Source organism: Strongylocentrotus purpuratus, unplaced genomic scaffold (genome assembly GCF_000002235.5).
Source record: "Strongylocentrotus purpuratus isolate Spur 01 unplaced genomic scaffold, Spur_5.0 spur5_scaffold_8, whole genome shotgun sequence".
Classification (NCBI taxonomy): Eukaryota; Metazoa; Echinodermata; class Echinoidea; order Camarodonta; family Strongylocentrotidae; genus Strongylocentrotus; species Strongylocentrotus purpuratus.
The window spans coordinates 13,028,070-13,038,673 of NW_022145614.1; the positions used below are offsets into that span (position 1 = coordinate 13,028,070).

Here is a 10,604-nt window from a genome sequence, read left to right on the forward strand (position 1 = left end):
AATGACCATTATACAATTGTGAGAAGCAGTCGGCAACAAAAGTTCAAGAAAAGATGTAATGGGCAGCTGAAACAAGTTAGATTTTAGCAAGAGCCATATATATAGGCTGAAACAGGGTTGCCCCCTTCACAACCTTTTGGTGTAAGCCTGGGCGTCACCCCTTATAGGGAGCCTGGCCTTTTTTTTTATGTGTGTATGAGCAACCCCCCCCCCCCCCCATTTGTGGATTTTTTTTTTGATGCCAATGGCTGACCTAAAAAAAATGACCTTACCCCCCCCCCCTACGGATCAAAATGTCAAATGTTCAAATTTCGAGACCCCCCCCCCCAAAAAAAAAAAAGTGCCCTCTTACCCCCACCCCCCCCCCCCCCCCCGCTTATTCAGCGGCTGGCTGAGTCGTTGCGATTTTTTTTTTGGGACCAAAAAAAAAGTGTCCTCTTACCCCCCCCCCCCCCCAAAAAAAGTGTCCTCTCACCCGCCACCCCCCCCCCCCCCCCCCCCACCTTGAAAAAAATCGTGCGTACGCCACTGCATGTACCAGAAGGCTCGTTGTTCCGAATGTTCTTTTTACGAAGATTTGTAATACCGAATGTCAGTTTTTACGAAGGTTCGTCACCACAAAGGTTCGTCATTCCAAAATGTTCGTTTTTACGAAGGTTCGTTATTTCGAATTTTCGTCTTTCCTAATACATGTAACCGTTTTTAAATAGTTTCTTCTTTCTGATGTTTCGTCTTTATTCCAGACTTTCGTCATTCCGAATATTCGTTTTTATAGAAGGCTGTCAAACCCACTGTCCGTTGTTTTAACGAGATTTCGACACTCCTAATGTTCATCTTTAGAGTTTTTTCGTCATTCCGAGTTTTCCTTTACCATTTGGATGTTATCACGAATGGTAAAGGAAAATGTTAGGTCACGTTATGTCTATCTACTTTTTTGCCTACCTCTCCTTTTTAGCCTCCTCCCCTCACCCCCTCCCACTCTCTCTCTCTCTCTCTCTCTCTCTCTCTCTCTCTCTCTCTCTTTCTTTCTCTCTCTCCCTCATCTCTCTCTTCTTTCTAGCCTCCCATCTCCCCCTCATCCTCTCTCTCTCTCCCTCTCCCTCTCTCTCTCTTTCTCTCGCCCTCCCTCATCTCTCTGCCCCCACCTGCTCCTCTTCCTCTCTGTCCTCCCACACTGATCACCATTCCTAGATGAGACGAGCTCGTAATTTGCTTGTTATTGTTTTCATTTCTCTGCCTGCCCGCTCCGATCCCAGGTACGACGGGACGCTAAATAGTTAGCCGATGGGAATGAGGTCAAGTTGACAATGTCCACTTGGCCCGGCATCGTCAGGCCCTTGTTATCGTCTGCCAGACTAGCTTCTCCGCGGTGGGCATCCATGAGGAGACGTTTCATCTCGTTACCATGGTGAGCGGACTTGATGCGGATTTGATACGCTGATGGACGATGGATATTAGGGACGTGGCTGTGAGAAAGGTATCGCAAACAGAAAAGAAGAACATATCTTTTGGCTTACACTTGTTAATAAGCATTCGATTTACAGTGTCCTTCGAGAAATTCTGTTCCGATGCACATGACAATTAATTGCATACAGACCCTGATACGGACCTTACTTCTCCTAGTTCGAGAGTATACGCAGATATATTCTTTAATTTCATTCTGCAGATCCTAGATCCAGGAACATGCCGAAAAACCTGCAAGAGAAAAACCTCAAGAAAAGTTGACTTGGGCAACTTGTTCCCAACCCAAATATTACTAGGGGTCGTACATAGCCACTTACTCCAGGAGCTGAAACAGGAGTTACCCCCTCCACAGCCCTTTACGATGTAAGCCTGTGGTCATCCCCATATTAAAGTAGCATGGCCAGCTAAAGAGGGGTCTGACCTTCCCAGTTGAACTTGATGTTTTAATCAAATGTCAAATGTAAGGGCATGCGCCCAGCAAGAGCAGGGATTCGAACCCTCAACCTTGCGACTGAAGTTGACAGGACTAACCTTCAGGGAAGTTTGATGTGTTTGGTAACTTAACCCGTTTCAATTAATTCATCTATGTTTTCAATTTTTAAAAAATTGTTTAGAATACGCATATTTTTTAATGAATTTCCAAATGGACCAATAGAATTAATCTGAATCTGAATCTGAATTGAAATGAAATGGGCAAGGGAACTCGAAAACAGTAGAAGAATCGATGTTTTTATACGTCTATCTTTTCACAGACAAAAATGAGAACAGAAATCGAAACGAAACGGTATCATAACGATTGTAAATAATCTCAAGAAATAAATTTCAATACTCCATTCATTGTACATGAATTGCCTAAAGAAATAATGTTAGGATTACGTAACTTGCCATCGTCATAATTATTCGCACATATCAATAGGTGACGACGAGGTTATTGACGTTTTTCTTAGATTGATTTTTGTTAAAGTCTCTGCGAGCGTGCTAGTAGCATCTTCTTCTCGACTCCTCTTTCCTCACCTGCAAGTCTTCGTGCATGACCCCTGGAAGATGAACTCTCTTCCCACCTGTAGAATGTTATGGGAATAGAGCAGAGTGGTCAGTCAGTCAGAATTGACCGTTCACTTGTCACCTCGTTTATCTCCTACCAAGAACTTTGTCATAAATCGAAAGATGATCTAATCACTCTAGGGTGACCGTGAAACCTGATCAGGTAGAGTTGTCATACTCCAAAAGAATCTGGGTGGGGTCGCCTCGTTATATCCATCGCACACGATGTGTCTCTTCGATTGCGCCATTCCCTGCGCTAATCCATCTAAGAGATGATCTAACCACTCTAAGATGACCTTGAAACTTGATCAAAAGAATTTGGGTGGGGTCGTCTTGTTATGTTCGTTGCATACGATGCGTCGATTCGATTGCGTCTTTACCTGCGCTAATCACTCAAGCGAAGGAAGCTAGCCCATACTGGTTATTAAAAGCACTATGTTAGAACCATTCATTTTACAATTGCTCCTAAATGACTCGTCAAAGACCACAGCTGTCACAGACGCTGGCAAATTACGCCTCGTGTGCAGCGTATTTATTATGGACCGTTGCGTCAATAGAATACAAGCCACAGAGACAGCGTCAATGAAATCATGAATCATCAGAATAATTACCGAAAATCTATAAGAAACTCTTTGGAAAAACAGGTATATGCGCAGGAAAGTGTGAAGACGACGGGGGGGGGGGGGGGTCTCTTCCATGTATTATATTCTTCTCCCAGAGAAGAATAGAGCGTATATTCGTGCACGAAGAACGCAGAAATAATAATCATGATAAAATTGAGACAATAACGGAAAAGAAGGGGAAAGTAGAAAGTAAAACAAGTATATGCATACAACCCAAAGTCCAAAAAAGGAAACATCGAAATAAGACATTTCAAATCCAAGCTTGAATTCCGAATTATCATCTACACAAGCAGATAGGGGATAAAAGATGCGCATCCTTATCATGATTGGGAGATGATGACCGATGGGGGCTGTCATAGGAGTAGGTGGGGGTCGTCAGGGGTCGGTGAATGAACCCATAAGCAAGACCACCTGACCCCACCCTAGAAAGGTTCAATCTACAAAGTTTGTTGCAGGGCTTCTAGTTATTTAGGTTACATGTATATAGTCTACCAGGCTGACGGTCCACGAGACTTACAGCCATTAGAATGTTTGAAGGGGCAGTTTGTGTCCCCCTGACAGATTTCCGACCAAGACAAAACAAAAGTTTTCACTTATAGTATTGGGGAGGACATTATTAGAAAGTTAATGACCATTACAAATTATGTTAAACCTTGTATAGTCTTGGATGTTTTCTCAATCATGTATGTTAGGCTGCTGCGCTCGCTTGCAAATTTCCTTAGGTTGACTGGAACCCGTTGTTGACTAATTTTGCAAATACAATGTAATATCTCATCGAAATCAAAATGTTAACATTTTGAATTTACGAATATATGGGTAAGGGAAGTATCCCCTACCCGCCCACATTATTTAATTGATTTTCTTTTTTTAATACATCGACCATTGACTAGAATACCCCCCCCCCCTTGACACTAATGTCCAGATATGCCATGACCGACAGCCCACGAGATCGTTATGTCGATCAGAAGACCAAAATTGTCGGTCCGTTCATTAGTTGTCAGTTGTTATTGTTGGTCTTGTGGACTGTCGGTCTCTTTAGCTGTGGGTCTACTTGGGGTCCCCGTTCTTCCCACCAAGTGGCTTCAAAAATACACTTAAACAACAAATTTACAAGGCAACGAAATGTGCCCTTTCTGCACATGCAGACTGTAAAGTGTGCCAAACTTGGTGCGAAAAAAATATTCTTATTATCTTATCATTCTTATGCAACTCATATTTCCATGATATCTTCTTCTTCATCATCCCGACCTTATTCACTAAGAATATTTCAAATGGTGAAGCTCCAGATTATAAGTAGGAAATGTTCAAAATAAAATCGACCCCGTATTCCCTTCGAAATAAAAAAATGATATTTGTTTACCAAAATCAAGAACAAATAATTGCAAAAGGATGTTTATTTATTGAGCCGCTCTTCGTTTTAATAGAATCCCACAAAATATTCACGAATTTACTTCTACTGGGCCTTTTAAAAACAGCCTTAACAAATAGATGTTTTTCAAGTTAAAAGAATGTTTAACAAATCTACTCCTTAACTTGGATTGTTACCTTCTTCTTTTCCTGTAGTAGTTAAACTATATATATATATATATATATATATATATATATATATATATATATATATATATTTGTTTAATTTATTGTGTCTGCATCTTTTGAATCTTTTGTTTTCTGGCCCCTTGGAAGACCATCATCAATAACATACTTTTGCAGCTGATTGTGGGTCTCGAGCCGTATGATTCCCATTATCTCTCTTGTATTGTATTTCGTTTTTCTTTTAAATTGTACTGTTTTGTATTTGTATTTTATTTTCAAACTTACGGAAATAAAAACAAACAAACAAAACATCACGAGGGTCCGTGCTTCTAAAGAGGTTTCTATGTAGTTTCAGACTGACCTGCACACGATAGCCTCTCTCATACCAGGTCAAAGGGCACGATGGACTGTCCCTGCTTTTATAGATTGCTCACTAATGACATTTAAATCTGTGCAAACTTTCGTCCACCGTACTTGAACTTGAAATTAGTAATTTTTGTTCTTAGTTCCGCTATTGCCTTGTTTATTTGCTGATATGATATTTCATATATTTGAATTCTTCGTTAAATCTGTGCTTTTTGCCATAGGAACGGGGGCTGAGCCAAGATGAAAGTTACCCGGAAGAGATTGCTGACGCCGGATGCAAACCGGATACCAAAACGGATGTCACAAAAATTTAACGTTTAATCGCAGGTAAATGGAGAAAAAAAAGAATATCATATTAACAGAAAATAATTGATTTGGGACTCAAATAGGATCATAAAGATAAAATTACAATTTTGATATCATGTTTAAGGAGTAATAAATCATCGGTTTATCTTCAAATACTGCAGTTTATGTTTCCTCATAATAATTATTTGGCGCAATAGATCTACAGGGGTTGGGTTGGACGAGAATAGCGTCATGATGATGAGAAAGAAGACCTCGATGAAAGGCGCCATCTTTGAAATGTTGGTGCCAAACATTTTTAGTTGACTATACGCTCAACGAGTCACGGACGTATTTTTTAAATTGTTTTTGTTGCTCTTTGGTTGCTTTTTTTTTTAAACAGAGGATGTAAAGACACCATAAATGGGTAATTTATACTCTAAAGGCTAAATGGAAAGCTCTGAAAATGATCTATAATAAAAGAGCATTTTTTGTTTACACCAGACATTTTTTCAAGTGCTGACTAAAAATAAGATGTTAGAAAATATAAACACTGAACTCGGAATGGATATATGTAGGGTATGTATGCAATCGAACAAAAAGCAGAACGTGCGAATGCTGAATTATTAAAATCTATATTTTATATATTTCATTTAAAACACCATTTTCACATGTAAGTTACCAACATTGGAAAAAAAGGGAATGTGAAAAACACAAGACATGAAAGTACATACGATTATTGATGAATAAAGAAATAAGGTTACTGGTACTGTACAACAAATTATGTCATGATTTATTTGGCTTTATAAATCGTTTTTTTTTTCTTCTTCTTTTCCCATTCATACAGATTACAAAATGAAAATGTGCTTTAAAACATGACATCAGCATAAATATTGAGTTATTTTAAGCCTCTATGCATATCTTTATTTCAGTTTCTCCGTATTACTTGCATTTGAAATTAACCTTAGATTCTAATCACTTGTTGTTACTAAATAATTTAAGCATGGCCCCTTCCAATTTGCGATAGTTTACATTATCAATTTGGCCGTGCGTAGATGCTACTGAGACCACATAAGGGTCGATTGGATGTAATTTGGCAACCGGGGAGTCCCGACTTAACCAATTAACGTTACTTTATGAAATCCCAAAATCTGGTATATTTTTGATATATTTTGACCCAGTGTGTCATAATTATGCCTGGCCAACCAATTAAACAAGTGGTTTTGAAGCTCCCCACACCGAATTTTCCTGCAATAGGCCTATTTACCCTCCCTCCCCCCCCCCCCCCCTCTCCCCTTCTCTCTCTCTCTCTCTCTCTCTCTCTCTCTCTCTCTCTCTCTTTCTCTCTCTCTCCCTCTCTCTCTCTCTCTCCCTCTCTGTCTCTCTGTCTCTCTGTCTCTCTCTTTCTCTCTTTTTTTCTTCCCTTACCTAATTTATTATTTCCTGCCCTGTCATGTCCTGTCAAAAATAGTCTCGAGAAGCTCTTGTGCTCATCATCATCGGAATATGTGGATGTGTTGGTAGTATTTTACGTAATCTTACATATAACAGTGGTAACATTTTTTGGCCAAATACAGGGTGTTGAGGAAATATGGCCCTCATAATTTGTCAGCAATCATTTTTTTCTTCTAAACTTGCCGACGTGCGTCTTGGAAGAAAAAAAAAAAGTCACGTTACGCAAAATAAACGAGTCATTGGGTTATCTAAAACGCTGAAAGAATTTTCTTTGGGGTGGCAGCTATCTCCCCTTTTATTTGATATTCGGCTGATGATAACTCCAAGAGTGAATTACCAATTGGTCTACAACAAGTTCGTCTACTATCTAATCAGTATATTCCCATATGATCTACACCCAGCCCGTCTACTATCTACATGGTCTTATAATCATTTCGTCTACATGTACTTATCATTAATTTGGTCGAATGACTATTTAGGCTGATAGTAATTTGTTTTAATTTCCATATGGTCTAATCTCTAATTAGTCTAGTACCCACTCGGTCTGGTAGCCATTTAGTCTAATTGCCAAATAGTCTGATTCCCAGTTTGTTTAAAGCTTATCTGCCATAGTTTACAGGAGGGATTAGACCGCCCTGCAAGGTCACTGGACAGGTGGTTATCTCATCAACTCAGCTATCAGTTAACATAAGAAAAAGAGGATCATGGGGGACCAATGGTCACCGATTAGGCATTGTTTGTTATATAGAGGGCGCAGGTAGCTACAAGTAGTGCAGTGGGGCTTTAATGCTTATTTTGTTTCTACAATCCATAACGACCAATAATCATTTGATGATTATTGTGATTTAAGATTGAATTATCATTAGACCATACGGATATATGCCAAAAATGAACATCAGACAAACTGGGAATTAAACTAAATGAGCAATATACCAAATAGGTACATTGTAATAGACCTGGGGGGTGTTTCACAAAGATTCTAAGTAGAACTTAACTCTAAGTTGGACTTAAAAATTATGGACAGCCATTAGCATCTTTGAAAATATTTGGTAAAAATATTTTTGAAAGGCATAAAATGTTTATTCAAATCATTCATATTTTCTATCATCAAGGAGATTTCATATTCTTGTTGTGGAATTTATAAAATGTCTAAAATACTTGAATTTCTGCTTTTGAGTATATTTCATTTTAAGGCCCCAATGGCTGTCCATAATTTTTAAGTCAAACTTAGTGTTAAGTTCTACTTAGGATCTTTGTGAAACACCCCCCAGGGGTGTTTCACAAAGATCCTAAGTTGAACTTATCTCTAGGTTGGACTTAAAAATTATGGAGAGCCATGTGTAGCCTTAAAATACAATAAAATCAAAAGCAAAAATCCAAGTACTTTAGCCTTTTTATAAATTCCCCATCAAGAACATGAAATCTCCCATGATAATAAAAATATATGATTGATTTGAATCAACATGTTATACCTTTTAAAATAGCATTTACAAAATATTTTCAAAGATGCTAACGGCTTTCCATAATTTTTAAGTCCAACTTAGAGATAAGTTCAACTAAGGATCTTTGTGAAACACCCCCCCCCCCCACCCCCCAGATTGTGTTATCCAACGCATCCGACTGTGTAAGATGTCTCCCCAGGGCTTACCTAGGGGAGCGGGGGTGAGAACCTTATCCTCTCATCGCATCAAAAGTGAAACAGCGGCCGTGTCTGAAATCACAAAATTTCACATTTTCCATCTGTTTGCTGATGTACACCGTAACCATATCTTCATTTCACTGTTGATAGAGACTGTAATCATAGATATGTTATTGTTGCTTTTCCTGCTGATTCGCTAGTGTAACTGTGTCTCGAAGTGATAGTTTCATAGTTTATGTACATTGTAACAAGATATAATTTGATCTATACGTTGTATTTTCCATCGAACACTTTAAAAACTATAGCATTATGTTTTACTCCAATAACGTGAGATTTAACGGAGCCTTTTCTCTTTGATGATAAAATAAAATCGAATCACATCACATCAGATATTATATAATTTGTAATCATCATCTACTGCCTACCCCCCCCCCCCCCCACACACACACACATACACAAAGAAGAAGAGAGAGATGGGGGAGGGGAGGGGGAGGGGGAGGGGGGTCTCTATGTAGTCTCGTTCGTCTCTGTTCTTGATCATCTCGGAAGAACACCTGTTTTGATCGTCCCATTCACTATGGATGAACCCGAAGAAGGAACCGACAGTCCATGAGACCGACAACCCATTTGACCAACAGCTCCCTCTTGGGCCTTTTAAAAGGACTGGGTGACTTTCACATTCTTAAACAAAATCCTGGATTTAGCTCATGCTGCAATGATAATTATAAACTTTTAAGTCAGTCAGGAACCCCATCATACAAGCCTATCCCCTGTCTGATTATCAAGATATTTATCATTGGAAATCGAAATCAAATTTTACGTTTTCCTAACGGTTTTCATAACATTACAGTTTACTGGGTAAAACGAGTATGGTAAAACCGGTCACTCAAAGATTTTAACTTATTTGAGTCACTTCTTGGTCATTTTGAAGCGCAATTTTTGTAGGGCTTCAATTTTACACCATAACACGTAGGACCGCGCATCTCAGATTTAACATTGTTAAACGATGCCTTTAAAAGTTATCTAGAGATTCACGAGACCGACAGCCCACGAGACTCAACTTGACGTTCTCATGGGCTGCCGGTCTTCCGCGATCCCCATGTAGGCCTACATCTTTTCTGCGTGTGCAAATATGTACCACATTATAATCACTTTAGATAGAATATTACTTTTCACTGTATTGTTAATAGAGCGATTCAGAATCAGCTATAACACCAATTAAAGTAATAATTTATTATCATGATTATTCATTCTATCACAAAACATTTATCTTGAAATTAAGTAATCGATTTATAAACGAGATCACAAATCATCCAAAGCTTTGTTTTCTAATTTCAGTTACATTTTGGCTTTCAGAAAGCTTCTAAAAGGTTTGTGCAACTGAGTATTGACCTTAGAACTAGCACAAATTACAAAAATGTGCTACATGAAAGAAAATTACAGTAAGCATCAGGCACTCGGGAAAGAAACTATCCGTAATGTAAACTCAGTTGGGAATTGGCATTCATTTTGATTAACAACGTACCATTTCAAACGTATCTCTTCTGACAGTTTTCGAACGGTAGAGGGCGACAGCTAATAAAGAGCACAGCTGCATCAGAAGCCAACAGTACAACCAGTGTTCTGTAAGTGATCCGCGTACCTTGGGACAAGTTGAGGATGTGCCCCAGGGCTGCCACGTGGACCCGTTATGGGCACGCGACGGGAGTGCGATCTGTTTATCAAGGAATTAACCGGATTTTGAGATTTAAAAGGAGATGTTCGATTGATCTCTTTGATATTGGTCATCTTGTTAAACATTGACCAGGGATGCATTTCCACGGTTGACCCAACATTATATATGGTAGATATGCCCGATCAAATTACTTTGAGGTCAAATCTTAGAAGTGATTAACCCATTCAAAGTAAGGGGAAAGGTGATTACGAAAACGAAATAAAAGGGATGATGAAAATGAAGTCGAAAATCATGTGTCCTGTTAATTATTTATTTGTTTGAGTGAGAAACTGCATGACAGAAAACAAAATATCGAGAAGGCTAATCGCATAATTATGTCCAAGTATGACTTTTTCCCGTAGGGGAGGGGTTGAGTAGAGGCTGGGGATCATACCCCCCCCCCCCTCCCCCGCAGAAGCGGATCATAACAAATATCGGGCTGCCTCTTTAATATTTAAAATTCTCTGACAAGCGAAATGGAAGA

General features: G+C 39.1%; 1 long non-coding RNA gene across 1 annotated transcript; it reads left to right on the top strand.

The window, feature by feature from the left end:
- The first annotated feature begins 1,248 nt into the window (after positions 1–1,248).
- Positions 1,249–10,370, top strand: LOC105439892. Its single transcript, XR_004062364.1, has 3 exons — positions 1,249–1,477; positions 5,252–5,357; positions 9,958–10,370. It is a non-coding gene; the product is annotated as an uncharacterized LOC105439892 (long non-coding RNA).
- The last annotated feature ends 234 nt before the right edge of the window (positions 10,371–10,604 follow it).